The sequence below is a fragment of the Pseudophryne corroboree genome, chromosome 1 (assembly GCF_028390025.1).
Source record: "Pseudophryne corroboree isolate aPseCor3 chromosome 1, aPseCor3.hap2, whole genome shotgun sequence".
Lineage (NCBI taxonomy): Eukaryota > Metazoa > Chordata > Amphibia > Anura > Myobatrachidae > Pseudophryne > Pseudophryne corroboree.
The window spans coordinates 848123250-848143394 of record NC_086444.1 but is presented as its reverse complement, the minus strand read 5'-3'; the positions used below and the strand labels follow the sequence as shown (position 1 = coordinate 848143394).

At 43.6% G+C, this 20145-nt stretch overlaps 1 protein-coding gene across 2 annotated transcripts in view; it reads right to left on the bottom strand.

Moving 5' to 3' along the window:
- Positions 1 to 20145, bottom strand: part of TMEM150C (transmembrane protein 150C) — a 274651-nt gene that overhangs the window by 48379 nt on the left and 206127 nt on the right. The window contains exon 1 of one of the 2 annotated variants that reach the window (XM_063919941.1): positions 10873 to 10943. The exons of the other annotated variant lie outside the window; for it this stretch is intronic. The gene's annotated coding sequence lies outside the window, so the exon portion shown is untranslated. Of the gene's footprint in view, positions 1 to 10872; positions 10944 to 20145 lie in introns of those variants that run through there. 2 annotated transcript variants of the gene reach the window in all.

The window sequence follows — 20145 nt, the reverse complement described above, 5'->3', positions numbered from 1 at the left end:
TGATCGCCATCACCTGTGGTGAAACACCTTTCTTATCAATTAACTAGCTCACCACAGGTGATGGCAATCATACATCACCAGGAAAGTCCAGGAGCAGAGCCTTTTCTCCCTCATGGAGAGGGTCAGGTAGGCAAGTATGGTTCCCAGGCGTTATTGTACTAGTCATGACTAGAAATGTTGGCAACATTCTACCTGTGTTCTGCCACAGTTACTGCTATTGTGATGGGGAAGGGTTTAGCATACTGTAGCCCAGTGTGGCCATATTAAAATCAGTCAACTTAACCACTGCCAACAAGCTGCCTTACAGAACACACATCAAGTACAACTGTTGAGTTACTTAATTAGGAGTAATTGAAGCTGCCAGTGAGGAGGAGTAAATGAAGGGCTGCTACCCCTGCTGAATTTAAATTATCCCAAACACTGCAAATATTTAATCTATAACAGAAATAATCCCTTCATCAAAGCTATTATTGGTCAGTAATGTACTTTTCTTTTGGGGTTATTATAAAAAAGCACTTTCTGGCATTCATCCAGATATTATTACTAAGTAGTATGGAGTTTTTACTAATCATTTCACACGCTACATAGGATGTATAAGCAGTGGCGTAACTAGAAATTTTTCTCCCCCAAGCCTGTGTGCCTGTGACACATTATGACACACACCGCAATGTCCGTGATACATTATGCCACACACCGTAATGCCCATTACACATTAAGTCCTACAGTAAGGCTTCTAATTACTTTTCAATTACCTTCTCGTTGTCAGGGGTTTCATGCACTGGGTGTCATGCTCGTTGCCAGGTGTTTCATGCACTGGGTGTCATGCTCGTTGTCAGGTGTTTCATGCACTGGGTGTCATGCTCGTTGCTAGGAGGTAGTCCTTGTTGCTAGGGCTGTGCTCCCAGTGCCACATATGACCCCAGTGCCAGATATTCCCCCACGGTGCCAGGTACTCACATGCCCCCGGTGCCAAATATAGCCCCCCCCATGTGCCAGGTACACATATACCCCCCCCCCAGTGCCACATATGCCCCCAGTGCCAGATATTCCCCCCCAGTGCCACATATGCCCCCAGTGCCAGATATTCCGCCCGTGCCAGATATGCCGCCAGTGCCATATATTCCCCCCCAGTGCCACATATGCCCCCAGTGCCAGATATTCCCCCAGTGCCAGATATCCCCCCTAGTGCCAGACATCCCCCCCCAGTGCCATATATGCCCCAGTGCCAGACACCCCCCCCCCAGTGCCAGATATCCCCCCCAGTGCCAGACATCCCCCCCCAGTGCCATATATGCCCCAGTGCCAGACATCCCCCCCCCAGTGCCATATATGCCCCAGTGCCAGACATCCCCCCCCAGTGCCAGATATCCCCCCCAGTGCCAGACATCCCCCCCCCCAGTGCCAGATATCCCCCCCAGTGCCATATATGCCCCAGTGCCAGATATCCCCCCTAGTGCCAGACATCTCCCCCCCAGTGCCATATATGCCCCAGTGCCAGACACCCCCCCCCCAGTGCCAGATATCCCCCCCAGTGCCAGACATCCCCCCCCCCAGTGCCATATATGCCCCAGTGCCAGACATCCCCCCCCAGTGCCATATATGCCCCAGTGCCAGACATCCCCCCCAGTGCCAGATATCCCCCCCAGTGCCAGACATCCCCCCCCCAGTGCCAGATATCCCCCCCCAGTGCCATATATGCCCCAGTGCCAGATATCCCCCCTAGTGCCAGACATCTCCCCCCCAGTGCCATATATGCCCCAGTGCCAGACATCCCCCCCCCCCCAGTGCCAGATATCCCCCCCAGTGCCAGACATCCCCCCCCCCAGTGCCATATATGCCCCAGTGCCAGATATCCCCCCTAGTGCCAGACATCTCCCCCCCAGTGCCATATATGCCCCAGTGCCAGACATCCCCCCCCCCCAGTGCCAGATATCCCCCCCAGTGCCAGATATCCCCCCCCCAGTGCCATATATGCCCCAGTGCCAGACATCCCCCTCCCAGTGCCAGATATTCCCCCCAGTGCCGCCGTCGCCGCCGCCGCTTATTGGAGGGACACGGAGGGCACAGATCGCCTCTCCTGTGTCCCTCCTGCTGCATCATCTCCGGCGGCCGCGGGTCTAATAGGGGGAAGTGCCGTCCGTGAGCCAATTAGAGCTCACGGACGGCACTTCCCCCTATTAGACCCGCGGCCGCCGGAGATGATGCAGGAGGGACACAGGAGAGGCACACGCTGTGCCGTCCGTGTCCCTCCAACAAGCGGCGGCGGGAAGGAGAAAGCAGACTGACATGCGGGCGCTCGTCCGCATGTCAGTCTGCTGTAATCAATGGCGCCCCCGCAGCCCCTCGCCCCCAAGCCACCGCGAGGACTGCGGGGGCAGTAGTTACGCCACTGCGTATAAGTGTATGTTAAGAATATCAGAGAAAGTAATGAATAGTGACTTGCAAACTCCTAAACAGTCAGAAGATTTATTTGTATCACAAATGTATAATGCTACCCATACACTTGTGTGATTGCCTTTGACGCGATATCGGGCACGATTTCCCTTGAAGCTCACCTTAAGACAACTCGCATCGAAAGTGCATTTTGTGTGCATTCGATGCGAATACAATCCTGCAATTTATCTCATGCCCCTTACGACAGGAAATGGGGTGGTATTGGATGCTCGAATGCGAGCGCATCACATGCTGACCAAAAGCACACCAGATATATCTGCCAGATTTAGAAAAATGTAAATAGAGTGCTGGCCTATCTGGGGGATATATAAACAAGCAGCCATTTTATAGTCTGTGCACTTCTGTTTGCTCTGTGACTAGAGAAGTTTGGTTTATACCTGCTACTCGTTCCACATTGCTATAGAGTATTGTTACTGCCAACCTGTGGGCTCTTAAAGTTCATTTTAAAACTCATAATTATTTATCTGCAGATCCTTTAAAATAATGAAAATATACAAATTTAAAAATTACCCTTCCATAAGTTTTTAACCCCATGCTGTGGAAGTTTCATGTTTTCATTAGATGAAAGTTATTGCTCTAACAATTGGCTTTCAATTAGCCTCTGTATGTGAATCATTAAAAAAAACATCAGTTTTTCTACATTCACATAACATTGCTCATGCTGTGAATCTGGCGGAACGCTGTGAGGAAATGGAAGCTGTATCATACCACCCAAGCACTGCCTAGACAGGGCCATTGTACTATTGCTATATGTCACTATAAACTCTTTTTTTCTTATTGAGCTTTGTGAGTCAATTCATCTAACAGACAGCACATGTTTAAATTATATATTTTTACTGTTACTACAAACAATCCCAAAGCACAGTGATACATTGTATATACCAGACAAGGCCATGCCTTAAAACTCAGCATCAGAGCAAGAAGACTTGTGAGGGACGACACAGAGAAATCATCTATCACTTAAAAGGAACTATTGAGTTCAGTGACTGAGGGGCCCATGTATCATTAAGCGCATATTCAATGCGATCTGGGTGCAATATTAGCACCCAGGATCGCATTACAATATGCAATTGTAATGGCCCAATGTTTCAATGAGTGCCCGCAGGGACACGTATCCCGCCCCTGTGATGTGCTCAGTGTGGAAGTGGAACTACTGCGCATGCGCGCTCCCACTGACCATTTCCGGGGAAACCCTCTGCCGGGGAGGGTTTGCGGTGTAGAGCCCATAGGCTGCGAGAATCACTCTCTGGCAGCATCGCATCCCCCATAGTAGCCTATGGGCATGCTGGAATGGAGGGATATCAGAGATATCTGATGCGGTCCTTCCTACATACATTCAAGTGATACTAAATATTTGTGGCTAACGAACCCCTGAAAACAGAAATAGCTGCAAATATTGTTTGACAAATGGTCCCCTGAGACTGCAGTGCACCAGTCATCCATATCAAAAGCTCTGCATACAACTGGTGTGTATTGATGGGTGGTTTGAAAAAAGACATTACTGAAGAAAAAACACATCACAGCATGTCTAATATTTGCCTGAAAACCTCGGAGTGATCAAGCTATAATGTGGGGTAAGGTTTTGTTTTGTTTGCTTTTTTAGATGCGACAAAAAATGAGTTTATGAACCCAATTCAAAATACTGTGTGTGGCACAAACCTAACACCGCCATTCCTCAAACACACCATCCCAACAGTACAGAATGGGCGTGGTGGCATCATGTAATGATGGTGCTTTTTCTCACTGAGTACTTGGTATCTAGTTAAAATTGGATGCTAGATGGATGGTGCAAAATACAGGGAGATGTTGGTAGATGTTGGAAGACAACTACACTATGTAGACAAAAGTGATTGAACACCCGTACACAAGTGAAATGGTGTGGTCCTGCAGCGGACATGTGAAGGTAAAAAACGGGTAGAGGGCACTAATTAGATTATTTGCTAACAAAATGGCTTGCCAGAAGGAGCTAACTGCGTTTAAAAAGGGGATCATCATATGCTGCTCAATTGGAAGTATGTGTTAGAAGCATTGCAGATGTTAGGAAGGTTCCTAAATCCACTGTGTCTTTTGTTATTAATGCATGGAAGAAGAAAGGTCATTGCAGGAATGCACCTCGGCCTGGAAGACCCCCGAAACTGAAACCCAGAGAGTGCTAACCAAGGAGCTGCAAAAAACTGGGGTCGTCTCATGCATACCATTGCACTCAAGTTCCAAATGGCCATTAATGTGCCGGTTTCGTCAAGTACACTTTGTAGAGAGGTCCATGCACTTGTATATTTTGTTCAGTGTGTAGGCACCAACAATGAACGATGTGCGGCCCCGCGCTCATTCATCGTTGGTGCCAACTCGTTAATACCTGCAGGCCAGTATGGACAATCTCGTCCATATTAGCATGCAGGGCTATGGAGCCGGGTGACGGGGAGAGGCCAGAAATTTATCGGCCGTCAGGCAGCTCGGCAGTGGGTCGCCAAGTATGTAGAGCCCATTAGCAGCGGCAAGGAAGGGAAACTACCCTCCATTGCTGCTGTAAGAGGGACACATACATACACAGTATGTACATAATAGCTATAAACATGGTGTCAGTTGTCGATGGGTTACAGGTATTTAATTGTGTGAGTGGAAGGCAGTGGAATTGATGCTGCTCAGCAATGTGATCTACGCTTTCTGCAAATACTAAAATGTTCGCCAGCAATGTTAAAAAAGTGGCAGATTTCCCAGCATTGCTATAGACAGCTCAGCCTTTGTACATATTACCAAGAAATGTAAGCTAAGGTTAGTTAAATAATTTGCCAGACAAAGGAGCTGCCAGTACTTATGAAGTCACTTCCATTAATTTGCCCAAGGGCCAGACAAGCAATTTTATTCAGATCCTTTTTTTTTTTTAAAGATTATTATTAGGAAGTATAATACATTTCTCCATAAACTTCCGGAACAGTAGCAGATATGTTATTGAAAAACAAAAATTATAAATAAGTATGTGTTACAATCTTATGATAGCACTGCTTAGGATCTGATAGTGCAAGCAATAAGTTGGATGCAGAAAAGGCACTAAAGGGTTGATTTAGGTTTAGGCACTAGGTTCAAATCTGCACTGAACCAAAAGGTTAAATATAGTATTAATGGCACTATACTGGAAACTACTGAGGAGGAAAGGGATCTGGAGTCACTATTTCAGGTGATGTAAATGCAGGTAAGCAATGTAACAAAGCAATGAGGATGGCTAGTCAGATGCTTGGTTACATAAGGAGAGGAATCAGCAGCAGAAAGAAAGAAGTAATAATGCCACTGTATAGGACATTGGTTCGACCTCATCTAGAATACTGTGATCAATTCTGGAGGCCATATCTCCAGAAGATATTAATATATTAAAGACTGTACAAAGAAGGGCAACTAAAATGGTGCATGGCCTACATCACAAAACATACCCAGAAATACAAAAAAATCTTAATATGTATAGTATGGAGCAGAGAAGAGAAAGGGGGGACATGATAGAAACTTACAAATGTGTCAAGGGTTTTAACAAAGTCCAGGAGGGAAACATTCTTCATAGGAAGAGAAGTATTTAGAACACGAGGACATGCACTGAAACTGGAGGAAGGTAAAATCAGGAGAAACTTGAGGATAAATTACTTCACAGAACGGGTAGTAGACAAATGGAATAGCCTCCCATCAGAGGTGGTAGAGGCTAAGACAATAGAGCAATTTAAACATGCATGGGATAGACATAAGAATATCCTTAGAAAGGAATAAGGATCAAATAAGGTTTGAGGTAATAATATGGTTAGAAAAGGGGAAGACTAGATGGGCCAAGTGGTTCTTATCTGCCGTCACATTCTAAAGGCGGGATGTAATGAAGTCCGAGCACGTCGGCCTTGCGGGATGCTGGCCAAGCTCAGATGCTTTTTAAAGGATCAATTGCCGGCATCCCACATGACTGCAGTACTCAGACTTAATTATATCCCAGCCTATGTTTCTATGGATCCAAAAACGGCAAAAATGCCTGCAAATTAGACAAAAACATGTGGATCAGCGTCGAATTCACTGATCCACATGGTTTTCACCCGTACCGGATTTTTTAACCAGTTGAAAAAACGGCACGGGCGTTGAATAGATCGAATGTAAATTTGACCTAAAAATGGGTGAAAAGTGCAGTTTTTTCATCTGGTCGAAAAAATTACACTAACTTAATACCCCCATAGATAAGGGAGGGGCGTGTCCTAGCTCAAATCTACAATGCATTAAGCGTGTGTGGGCTACATGCAAATCCAGATAGTATTTACCCTAAATGGAAAAGCAATAAATGTATTTGCTCCCCTTGCAGTGCAACATTGTTTGTCCAGGTGCTAAGTTGCTTCTTTTTTTTGCTTTGCTTTAACTCAGAAGGCGTCCTATTGTGTGCAATAATAGGCAATGCCATGTCTACCAGGTCTCCTCCACCAATATCTAGATACAACTGAACTGACCACAAATATGAAGTAATAAGTGTTCTATTTACCACTTACTATCATGCCAAGTAAATACAATAATATAGGTCATACAAGCAATTCCTGGGAATCAATTAAAGTTCATGTAATGAGAGAAAGATCCTTATGGGATATTGGCAGTGCTTTGACATGGCATTTTGGTTAAAGAAGAAGTCATCATTCAAAAGGTGTATTGGATCAAGTCACAGCAGTCTACATTGGGACAGGAACCTACATATACTTTGCATAAGAAGTGCTAGCACATGTCTGCTCTGCTTTTAGTAGATAATCCCCATTGTACAAACTGTAAAAGAAATTTTGTATATATGGCCACAGACAAATATTTATTAAGCCCTAATGTATTTCTTGTTTAAACATTTATTTCTTGTTATAATGGCATTTCCCTTTTAAAATAACATATCCACATTTTAACTTCAATGCACACATGGTATGGTGAAATATCTGCAACTTTCTGGTACTTTTCTTTTTTTCTCCTGTTATAATTGTGGTCTGAAACATTCCCGTAATAATTTCAAGCTCGGCTGAGAAATACTTAAATCTCCAGAGAGCCTGACATAAAAACACTACATGACTACTCTTTGAATCTTTCTAAAACAATAGCGCTTGTGTGAGTTGTTTCTCTGCATTCATCCTGGCACCCGTATAATGAGTGCAAGCTAAGGAAGTGAATCATTGCTTGTGTTTTCTTTTATGGAATATTGTTCCAAAACTATAATAAAGGACACATGTTTACAGAGGTTTTACAATCTCCGCTGCAGCTTTAAATGGAAAAATGACAGATGAAGATAAAAACAAATTCATTATTTTTAAACTTGGTCAAATGTCACTATTATTTCTCAGCTCCACAGAATACAGGAATGTTACTGGGATGTGTACTTTGTCATCACACAAATCTCATGTGTTTTTTCCTTTTTTTGCCCAATGCAACTGATTATATTACCATCAAGCCTCAACCATTAGTCTTCATTTCTGACAAAGAAACATTCAAAGATAATATAATGGGTTCGAAAAAAAGGCACTGTCCCAGGTAAAATGGAAATGAGAGAAAACTCTATGGTGAAGAGCTGTGTTGGGAATCTGGGCCTGGTTCAGAATCTATTTACCAATGTTTTGGGGACTACGCATGTATTATAGCCACAGTGCGCATGTGTTGCAATGGTGCTGCGGGTCTGGTCGCAGTGCCTTGTTCACTGTAGCCTGATTGATAGGTTGCAGGCGTTGCTTGCCTCTGTTTTAGGGGCGTGCCGAAGCCCGTGGCTGCATCTTCAGACGTAGCTTCACTGGCCTTGGCAGCGCAGTTGTGTCGGCCATACTGAGCCCTACTGTCATAATGGTGATTGGATGCAGCATCTTTGGATGCCGCAGCAGATCAGAGTTGCAGCCAGTGGGCGTCTTTTTACACAACATTTCTGTCCACCTCTGAATAAGGCACTTTGTTTATTGTAATTCTGGACTTTGGTTCCAGACCTCGGAACTTATTTCTTAGGTGATTTGCCAAAGTTACAAGCAACTTTGCATATGGATGGCAGTCAATGATAGCTCTAGATTAGTTCATGTTAATGTACTGCCTCCCACATAATCATATTTTCACAAATATAAAGTGTCTCAAATTTGCAGAAATAGTGGTAAACGTGCTGGGGAGAGTATTCATAGCAGAAGCAAGCATCTAACAGACGTCCATTTCTGCTCAACTGCGGTGCCCACTGCACTTCACCTGTCATTTCTGTAGCCATCTCCCTGTTCAGCTGCTAGACCCACTGTAAGCCCTATCCCAGCACCTTGCATCACATCCATTCCAAGCAGCTGAAGATGCCTACACAAATATACCAGATTAAAGGGTCACTTCTCTATACTCCTGGACCTCTCTACGCTTTTGACACCTTTTATTAGCCTCTACTCCTGCCCATCCTTTACTCCATTTACCTTTGTGGTACTATTCTTTCCTGCCCACTTCCTACCTATCCAACTGCCTTCATGACTGTTCTCTCACCACAACCTCCTTTCTTTCAGCCTCCCATTACTTACTTTATGACACCCAAATGTACAAGCACAAAGTGACAATGACACCCAAACGTTCTTAACTCCGTACACTTCTCATCTTCACTAAAACTTCCTTAAACCATTCCTCTTTCCATACCCTGCTATGGTCTGACCTATTGCTACAAAGAAAACACTCATGTTAACCCTAGACAAAGCAGCCACTATACATTCATATATTCTTTTACAAAAATACAGTCACGTAAACTTCCACCTAATCTTCTTACAACTGATGCATCACTGCCACCTTCAACTCACTTCTCTGTTCACTTCTGTTCAACTCACTTCTCTGCTCCCCCTTCCTCCCTCACAGCCCATGACTTTGTCATTTGTGACTCGCCGTCCTGAGTAAACATAAAAGTTATCCCTCTTTATTTGCATAATAAGTTGGTTCTTTTTCTGAAGGCTCAGAATGTTGTAGTCACTCTTTTTAGTATGTGTATATAAATACCTAGCATACAGAATAGTCTTCTTGGGTAAAATCTCCCTCCAAATTAGTCATATAAGAAAAAAGAAGAGGGGTTATCTCACTGCACTGGTCTAGAGAGCATTAATAGATTTAAATTCGTTATATAAAGTAAATAATGTAAATGACCACTTGTCACAATTTTAATTATTAAATATTTACATTTATAAGTGGTGGTCTCCCACAGAGTCAATGTACTACAACAAACAGGGTGAAGCTCTTAAGAAAAAGTGCTTGAAAAGGACTCTAAAGGTAGTAAAGCACTCTATTAGAGCTGAGGGATCAAATTAAAACGTAACTTTTATTAGAAAATATTCAAAAGGCCTGCTAATAGGCATCAAGACTAACATTTTGGAACTACCGTTCCACAAAGGCGAAATATAAAGACAATACAAAGCATAAAAGTAAAATACACAAAGTTTAAAAAGCACACAGGTTAGATGAGTTGTAGATACACAATGTAAATTATATATATATATATATATATATATATATATATATATATATGTGTGGTATCCAAATAGATGTACAGATAATAGGCAGTGTCCTAGTAGTCCTGCCTATTATCTGTACATCTATTTGGATACCACATATACACACGTATATATATATATATATATATATATATATATATATATATTAAAATTGTGTATTTACAACTCATCTAACCTGTGTGCTTTTTAAACGTTGTGTATTTTACTTTTATGTTTTGTATTGTCTTTATATTTCGCCTTTGTGGAACGTTAGTTCCAAAATGTTAGTCTTTATGCCTATTAGCAGGCCTTTTGAATATTTTCTAATAAAACTTAAATTGTAATTTGAATCCCCCAGTTCTAATAGAGTGTTCTATCACCTTTAGAGTCCTTTTCAAGCACTTTTTCTTAAGAGCTTGACCCTGTTTGTTAAAATCTCCCTCCCCCTTGTCCACTTATGACATACTGTACATGCCTGAAAAACAAGAACTACCCTATAATACAGCAATCCTCCTTATCTCACTTTTATAATCTCTTGCCACAAAATAACTATACCAACTCTGTACTTAGCAAGTCTCTAGCTATACCAAACTGGTGGAAACTCCTGTGCACATGCTGCCATCTTGTTCTGCAAACCTGTGCAGTGCACTTTGGAGTATTTTCATTTCAGCTCATTTGTGCTGTCTAAATGATCCCCGGTTTCTTACTTATTTCAACTGCTTTGTCTATGTTTGTGTAATGCCACTTCAGTACTAATAAAACACACTGAACATTACATGGCTAGTGTCCAATTTACCATAAATTACTTTAAAAGTCTACTGCAGTCTATCCATTTAGAATATATTAATTATATATGTATGCAATATAAATATACATTACTGGAACACATAATAGACTATTAGAAGGGAAATGCAACAACAACAAAAAAAAACAAAGGAAAACATTTTTCTCCTCTTACCTTTCTTTTTGATATTAACACAAGCTTAGATTTATTAGAAACCCTGTCAGGCTATTTGATAAAAATAGCTGCAATAAAGTAGAAATAAAAAATAAATAAGTAACAAAAAAAATAATACTGTTAGCTCCTTGCAAATTATACAGCTGTGTCCTTATACACTGTGGCTTCAATTGCACCAATCAGACCCTATTGGTGACCCAATACCTGTATGACTCGGCCATCTTGAGCGTCTTTCTGCCTTAAAATGGGTGTCTTATTCAAACATATAACAACTGGAAGTGACAAAACTACTCTTCAAGATTACACTGATCAATATGATGTGTGACATTTCTAAATCTGTGTGCGACTGAGTCTGAATCTATATAAGAAATGCTAAGATGTAGCAGCTGTGGGTTTTTCACGCCAAGTTCTGTGGTGCTCAGTGCTGAAAGTAGGGTGGTATGGCGTACCATTAAGAAATAGTGCTGGTACACTGTACCACCAGCCCACCGCCGGCGCCGCAGGGCGTAGGGTCTCTCTCTGCATGGACAGAGACCATGGTCCCTTCAAAAATGACCGCCGCCTTGGAGTAGACAGACTCTAGAGGTACTATTTCACCTATAGCGTCTGTCAGGGGAGCGCAGTGTGCCCAGCGCTAGTCGGAAGTACGGATTCTGAGAGCGCCATCACACTGTGGCCCTCATTCCGAGTTGTTCGCTCGTTATTTTTCTTCGCATCGGTGCGATTAGTCGCAAACTGCGCATGCGCAATGTTCGCAGTGCGCCTGCGCCAAGTAAATTTGCTAAAAAGTTTGGAATTTTACTCACGGCTTAACGAAGAAACTTTTTCGTTCTGGTGATCGGAGTGTGATTGACAGGAAGTGGGTGTTTCTGGGCGGAAACTAGCCATTTTATGGGTGTGTGCGAAAAAACGCAGCCGTTTCTGGGAAAAACGCGGGAGTGTCTGGAGAAACGGGGGAGTGTCTGGGCGAACGCTGGGTGTGTTTGTGACATCAAACCAGGAACGAAACTGACTGAACTGATCGCAGTGGCAGAGTAAGTCTCGAGCTACTCAGAAACTGCTAAGAAATTTCTAATCGCAATTCTGCTAATCTTGCGTTCGCAATTCTGCTATGCTAAGATTCACTCCCAGTAGGCGGCGGCTTAGCGTGTGCAATGCTGCTAAAAGCAGCTAATGAGCGAACAACTCGGAATGAGGGCCTGTGTGCATACTCCGTGTCAATGAGCATGTAACCCCCTGGTGCTACCACAAGAAGATATATGGATGTATACTTAAATGGAAAGGGAACCTTTCTAATACATGAGAACAGGAGGAATGTCACCTGATAAATCCAGTATAACTATAGATAAGATTAGACATGACAGTTCTTTATATTTATATGTCGATTAATTCTCAATGTGGGTTTCTTTCCCAGCAGTCACAGGTTAAATTGCTATTAGAAACTCCATGCAAAAAGTCAGAAAAAATGGAGAATATAGTGCAATAAATTTCCTTTTTAAAAAAGAGGTTTCACAATTTATTGAGTTCACAATAACAAAACGTATATAAATTGTGAAACCTCTTTAAAAAAATGAAATTTATTGCACTATATTCTCCATTTTGTCTGACTTTTTTCATGGAGTTTCTAATAGCAATGTAAACCTGGCCGGGCAACGAGCATGTAACCCCGGCCCGGCAACGAGCATATAACCCCTGGGCAATGAGCATGTAACCCCCGGCAATGAGTAAGAAACCCCTGGCAATGGGCATGTAGGGTGGTAAGTCCTGCTAGGGGCATTATGTGTGTAAGCGGCACTGCAGGGGGCAGTATGTGTGTAAGCGACAATAGTGGGGCATTATGTGTGTAAGTGGCACTGCCGGGGGCATTATGTGTGTAAGCGACACTACAGGGGGTCATTATGCATGTAAGTGGCACTACAGGGGACATTATGTGTGTAAGCACTGAAATGCCATGGTGGTCGCAAAATTTATAATTACGCCACTGCATGTAAGTGTTACCCGGAAGTACTGGAAATGCTGGCACCACCAAGAGAAGATGCAGAAAGATGCATTTTTTGCCATGAAACCCTTGGCAGCAAGTAATTAGAAGTATTTTTGAGTGTGGGACATAAAATGGTGTCAGCAGCATAACTGTGTGTGGCATAATATGTAATAGGCATTACAGTGTGCGGTATAATATGTAATAGGCATTACGGTGAGTGGTATATTTAGTAACAGTTTCTTATATAGCGCAGCAAATTCCGTTGCGCTTTACAATTGTACACAATGATAAAACAGAACTGCGTAATAACAAACAGTCATAGAGATAGGAAGGCCCTGCTCGCAAGCTTACAATCTATAGAGCATAATGTGTAATGGGCATTATGATGTGTGGTATAATGTGTAATAAGCATTACGGTGTTTGGCATAATGTGTAATAAGCATTACGGTGTGTGGCATAATGTGACCACTCCCCTAGTTTTGTGTGACCACGCCCTCATTACACATGGCCAAGCCCATTTTTGGTGCGTGTCTGCAGCGTGCACTATCAGTACCACTAAGAAAAAATGTTTACTTGCACCACTGGTGGTGCTTCATCTGCACAAAACAAATTTCTAAAGTTGCAGCCCAGTGAGTCTAGTATACATTGAGTGCTGTTTCACTGCATCTGCGATGTGACCAAGTCGCAAAATTTACAGAAAAAGAGGTACACTAACCTCTCAGAGTGTCTCATGCAGTAAAACCAGTTTCCGTCTGCAACCTGTCGGGATGGCCAAATAGGTGGTTTCTCCCAATGGCCACGGACATGCCTGCTAGCCCCTCGCTGGCTGCTTCTACTTTCAATGCAGCCGGTGAGAGAGCTCCAGTGCCAAGCAGAAGGCCTCCCATCTAGATCTTGTGAGTTGATTTTTGCAGATGGTTATGTAGTGATGGGTGGTCTTCAGTTTGCCGGCGGCCGGGCTCCCGAGAACCAGCATACCGGCGCCGGAATCCTGACCGCCGGCATACCGACAACTTTTCTCCCTTTTGGGGGTCCACAACCCCCCTGGAGGGAGAATAGATAGCGTGGCGCACGTAGCGTGGCGAGCACAGCGAGCCCGCAAGGGGCTCATTTGCCCTTGCCCAGCTGTCGGTGAGCTGCATACATGGCCGACAGCAAGGGTCATTAACAGTCCATGGGGCCGTGCATCGCTCGTCGTTGCCGGCATACAAACTTGCTGAGACAAAGTCGCTCAGGAAGGGTAGAAATGAGTGACGTCGTTCATTTTCTCTGCAAGTGTGTATGCACCATCAGAGCAGAAGTAATTGAGCAAAAAGATTAACATGATATTGCTAAGCAAGTAATGAAGCTTGTGTTTTGCAAAGTGCCTTCTTTATGTGCTACAACTGCATTTAGTGCAAGATGTAAGAATGTGAATTTTAATAATCCATTTGTTAGATAATCAAAACTGCTTATCTAATGCCACATCCTCTATCATTCTATATACTTCCCAACTTACCCATACTGAATAACATTAATACAGGGGAAATCATGGACGGAAAATGTAACATTCAGCGTATGCTCCCTGAAATAAAAAATTTGAGAAAAAAGAAAAGACTTCTAGTTCCAAACTGAGGACTTCTTGCAATTAAAACTTGGATAGGGTCATAAACACTACTCACTGCACTACAGATGTAGATGTAGTACACACCAGAACTTTGTGGATCCAAGTAGAACCGAGTTTTCCTTCAAGTTCAGAACTCAGATTTAAAAACAGAATATCAGGTTTCGGATTGCACGTAAGTCCCTCCCTCGTAATTACAGGTGACGTTTCACTCAGTAGAGTGTATAGTGGGTGGGCAAAATGACTGCAAATGGCCAAAATTGATGTTATTGATGTTAGTAATACTGGGTGTGGTATGGAAGGTAGATAGTAACTAGGTCGACAGTGTCTAGGTCGACCACTACTGGTCGACAGTAAGTAGGTCGACATGGTCTAGGTCAACATGAGTTTTATGTTTTTTTGGTGTCGTTTTCTTCGTAGAGTGACCAGGAACCCCAATTAGTGCACCGTGTCCCCTCGTATGGCTCGCTTCGATCGCCATGATTACCATTCCAATCGTACTCCACGTGGATCGTTAAGTATGAAAAGGTTCAAAAAAAGAAAAAAATCGTGAAAAACTCATGTCGACCTAGAACATGTCGACCTAGAGACCCCGTCGACCTAGTTACTGTCGACCAATAGTGGTCGACCTAGATAGTGTCGACCTAGTTATTGTCGAACTAGAGACGGATCCCAGTAATACTATAGGAACAAAAACAGGTCCAAGATACATGAGTTTCTATCGATTTTTATAACTTTTTAAAGAAACCCAGACCCAAAAACAAATACAAAACATAACCTAGGGTGGTTTGCGAAACCAAAACCAAACACCACAATGATTTAGAACCAAAGTCAAAACCAAAACATGGGGGTCTGCGACCATCTCCGCACTGTACTGTTGTGGTTAACAAGTCAATCATAAGTTATTTTCACATCTACTCGAAACTATCCAGATGTTCAATACACACTACCTGTAGTGATAGTTACCCATTTTGCAAGTGAATGACTGCTACATTAACCACACATGTACAAGGGTATGGTACATAAAGGAGAACTATTTAGAAGAATATACATTGGGCCTGATTCATATTTGTATGCAAGTGCCGCCAAAGATGCAAATTGTGACTCAAAGGATGTGTGAAAATTAGTGATGAGCGGGTTCGGTTCCTCAGAAACCGAACCCACCCGAACTTCACCCATTTTACACGGGTCCGAGGCATACTCGGATTCTCCCGTATGGCTCGGTTAACCCGAGCGCGCCCGAACGTCATCATCCCGCTGTCGGATTCTCGCGAGATTCGGATTCTATATAAGCAGCCGCGCGTCGCCGCCATTTTCACTCGTGCATTGGAAATGTTAGGGAGAGGACGTGGCTGGTGTCCTCTCCGTTTATTGTTGAACTTGATTGTGCTTTATTGCTTAATTGTGGGGAGGACTGGGAAACAGCTGTATTATATAGGAGGAGTACAGTGCAGAGTTTTGCTGATCAGTGACCACCAATTTTATCCGTTCTCTGCCTGAAAAAAACGCTCATATATCTGTGCTCACACTGCTTAATTGTGGGGACTGGGGAGCAGCTGTATTATATAGCATGAGTACAGTGCAGAGTTTTGCTGACAGTGACCACCAGTATACGTTGTCTGCCTGAAAAACAATCCATATCTGTGCTCAGTGTGCTGCTTTATTGTGGGGACTGGAGACCACCAGTATAATATATATATAGGAGGAGTACAGTGCAGAGTTTTGCTGACCAGTGACCACCAGTATACGTTGTCTGCCTGAAAAAACACTCCATATCTGTGCTGCATTGTAGACAGTATATAGTAGGAGTACAGTGCATAATTTTGCTGACCACCAGTATATAATATATAGGAGTACGGTACAGAAGGCCACTGCTGTACCTACCTCTGTGTCGTCAAGTATACTATCCATCCATACCTGTGGTGCATTTCAGTTTTGCAGTTTGCTGACCACCAGTATATAATATATAGCAGTGCGGTACAGTAGGCCACTGCTGTACCTACCTCTGTGTCGTCAAGTATACTATCCATCCATACCTGCGGTGCATTTCAGTTTTGCACAGTTTGCTGACCACCAGTATATAATATATAGCATTACGGTACAGTAGGCCACTGCTGTACCTACCTCTGTGTCGTCAAGTATACTATCCATCCATACCTGTGGTGCATTTCATTTTTGCACAGTTTGCTGACCACCAGTATATAATATATAGCATTACGGTACAGTAGGCCACTGCTGTACCTACCTCTGTGTCGTCAAGTATACTATCCATCCATACCTGTGGTGCATTTCAGTTTTGCACAGTTTGCTGACCACCAGTATATAATATATAGCATTACGGTACAGTAGGCCACTGCTGTACCTACCTCTGTGTCGTCAAGTATACTATCCATCCATACCTGTGGTGCTTTTCATTTTTGCACAGTTTGCTGACCACCAGTATATAATATATAGCATTACGGTACAGTAGGCCACTGCTGTACCTACCTCTGTGTCGTCAAGTATACTATCCATCCATACCTGTGGTGCATTTAAGTTTTGCACGGTTTGCTGACCATCAGTATATAATATATAGCATTATGGTACAGTAGGCCACTGCTGTACCTACCTCTGTGTCGTCAAGTATACTATCCATCCATACCTGTGGTGCTTTTCATTTTTGCACAGTTTGCTGACCACCAGTATATAATATATAGCATTACGGTACAGTAGGCCACTGCTGTACCTACCTCTGTGTCGTCAAGTATACTATCCATCCATACCTGTGGTGCATTTAAGTTTTGCACGGTTTGCTGACCATCAGTATATAATATATAGCATTATGGTACAGTAGGCCACTGCTGTACCTACCTCTGTGTCGTCAAGTATACTATCCATCCATACCTGTGGTGCATTTCATTTTTGCACAGTTTCCTGACCACCAGTATATAATATATAGCATTACGGTACAGTAGGCCACTGCTGTACCTACCTCTGTGTCGTCAAGTATACTATCCATCCATACCTGTGGTGCATTTCAGTTTTGCACAGTTTGCTGACCACCAGTATATAATATATAGCATTACGGTACAGTAGGCCACTGCTGTACCTACCTCTGTGTCGTCAAGTATACTATCCATCCATACCTGTGGTGCATTTCATTTTTGCACAGTTTGCTGACCACCAGTATATAATATATAGCATTACGGTACAGTAGGCCACTGCTGTACCTACCTCTGTGTCGTCAAGTATACTATCCATCCATACCTGTGGTTCATTTCATTTTTGCACAGTTTGCTGACCACCAGTATATAATTTATAGCATTACGGTACAGTAGGCCACTGCTGTACCTACCTCTGTGTCGTCAAGTATACTATCCATCCATACCTGTGGTGCATTTCATTTTTGCACAGTTTGCTGACCACCAGTATATAATATATAGCATTACGGTACAGTAGGCCACTGCTGTACCTACCTCTGTGTCGTCAAGTATAGTATCCATCCATACCTGTGGTGCATTTCATTTTTGCACAGTTTGCTGACCACCAGTATATAATATATAGCATTACGGTACAGTAGGCCACTGCTGAACCTACCTCTGTGTCGTCAAGTATACTATTCATCCATACCTGTGGTGCATTTCAGTTGTGCGCAGTATATATAGTAGTAGGCCATTGCTATTGATACTGGCATATAATTCCACACATTAAAAAATGGAGAACAAAAATGTGGAGGTTTAAATAGGGAAAGATCAAGATCCACTTCCACCTCGTGCTGAGGCTGCTGCCACTAGTCATGGCCGAGACAATGAAATGCCATCAACGTCGTCTGCCAAGGCCGATGCCCAATGTCATAGTAGAGAGCATGTAAAATCCAAAAAACAAAAGTTCAGTAAAATGACCCAAAAATCTAAATTGAAAGCGTCTGATGAGAAGCGTAAACTTGCCAATATGCCATTTACGACACGGAGTGGCAAGGAATGGCTGAGGCCCTGGCCTATGTTCATGGCTAGTGGTTCAGATTCACATGAGGATGGAAGCACTCATCCTCTCGCTAGAAAAATTAAATGACTTAAGCTGGCAAAAGCACAGTAAAGAACTGTGCGTTCTTCTAAATCACAAATCCCCAAGGAGAGTCCAATTGTGTTGGTTGCGATGCCTGACCTTCCCAACACTGGACGGGAAGAGCTTGCGCCTTCCACCATTTGCACGCCCCCTGCAAGTGCTGGAAGGAGCACCCGCAGTCCAGTTCCTGATAGTCAAATTGAAGATGTCACTGTTGAAGTACACCAGGATGAGGATATGGGTGTTGCTGGCGCTGGGGAGGAAATTGACAAGGAGGATTCTGATGGTGAGGTGGTTTGTTTAAGTCAGGCACCGGGGGGACACCTGTTGTCCGTGGGACGAATATGGCCATTGACATGCCTGGTTAAAATACAAAAAAAATCATCTCTTCGGTGTGGAATTATTTCAACACAAATGCGGACAACAGGTGTCAAGCCGTGTGTTGCCTTTGTCAAGCTGTAATAAGTAGGGGTAAGGACGTTAACCACCTAGGAACATCCTCCCTTATACGTCACCTGGACCGCATTCATCAGAAGTCAGTGACAAGTTCAAAAACTTTGGGTGACAGCGGAAGGAGTCCACTGACAACTAAATCCCTTCCTCTTGTAACCAAGCTCCTGCAAACCACACCACCAACTCCCTCAGTGTCAATTTCCTCCTTACACAGGAAAGCCAATTGTCCTGCAGGCCATGTCACTGGCAAGTCTGACGAGTCCTCTCCTGCCTGGGATTCCTCTGATGCATCCTTGAGTGTAACGCCTACTGCTGCTGGCGCTGCTGTTGTTGCTGCTGGGAGTCGATCGTCATCCCAGAGGGGAAGTCGGAAGACCACTTGTACTACTTCCAGTAAGCAATTGACTGTCCAACAGTCCTTTGCGAGGAAGATGAAATATCACAGCAGTCATCCTGCTGCAAAGCGGATAACTCAATTCAGAGGCAACTAGAGACTTGATTGAGGTACTGTGTCCCCGGTACCAAATACCATCTAGGTTCCATTTCTCTAGGCAGGCGATACCGAAAATGTACACAGACCTCAGAAAAAGACTCACCAGTGTCCTAAAAAATGCCGTTGTACCCAATGTCCACTTAACCACGGACATGTGGACAAGTGGAGCAAGGCAGACTCAGGACTATATGACTGTGACAGCCCACTGGGTAGATGTATTGCCTCCCGCAGCAAGAACAGCAGCGGCGGCACCAGTAGCAGCATCTCGCAAATGCCAACTCGTTCCTAGGCAGGCTACGCTTTGTATCACCGCTTTCCAGAAGAGGCACACAGCTGACAACCTCTTACGGAAACTGAGGAACATCATCGCAGAATGGCTTACCCCAATTGGACTCTCCTGGGGATTTGTGACATCGGACAACGCCACCAATATTGTGCGTGCATTACATCTGGGCAAATTCCAGCACGTCCCATGTTTTGCACATACATTGAATTTGGTGGTGCAGAATTATTTAAAAAACGACAGGGGCGTGCAAGAGATGCTGTCAGTGGCCCGAAGAATTGCGGGCCACTTTCGGCATTCAGCCACCGCGTGCCGAAGACTGGAGCACCACCAAACATTCCTGAACCTGCCCTGCCATCATCTGAAGCAAGAGGTGGTAACGAGGTGGAATTCAACCCTCTATATGCTTCAGAGGA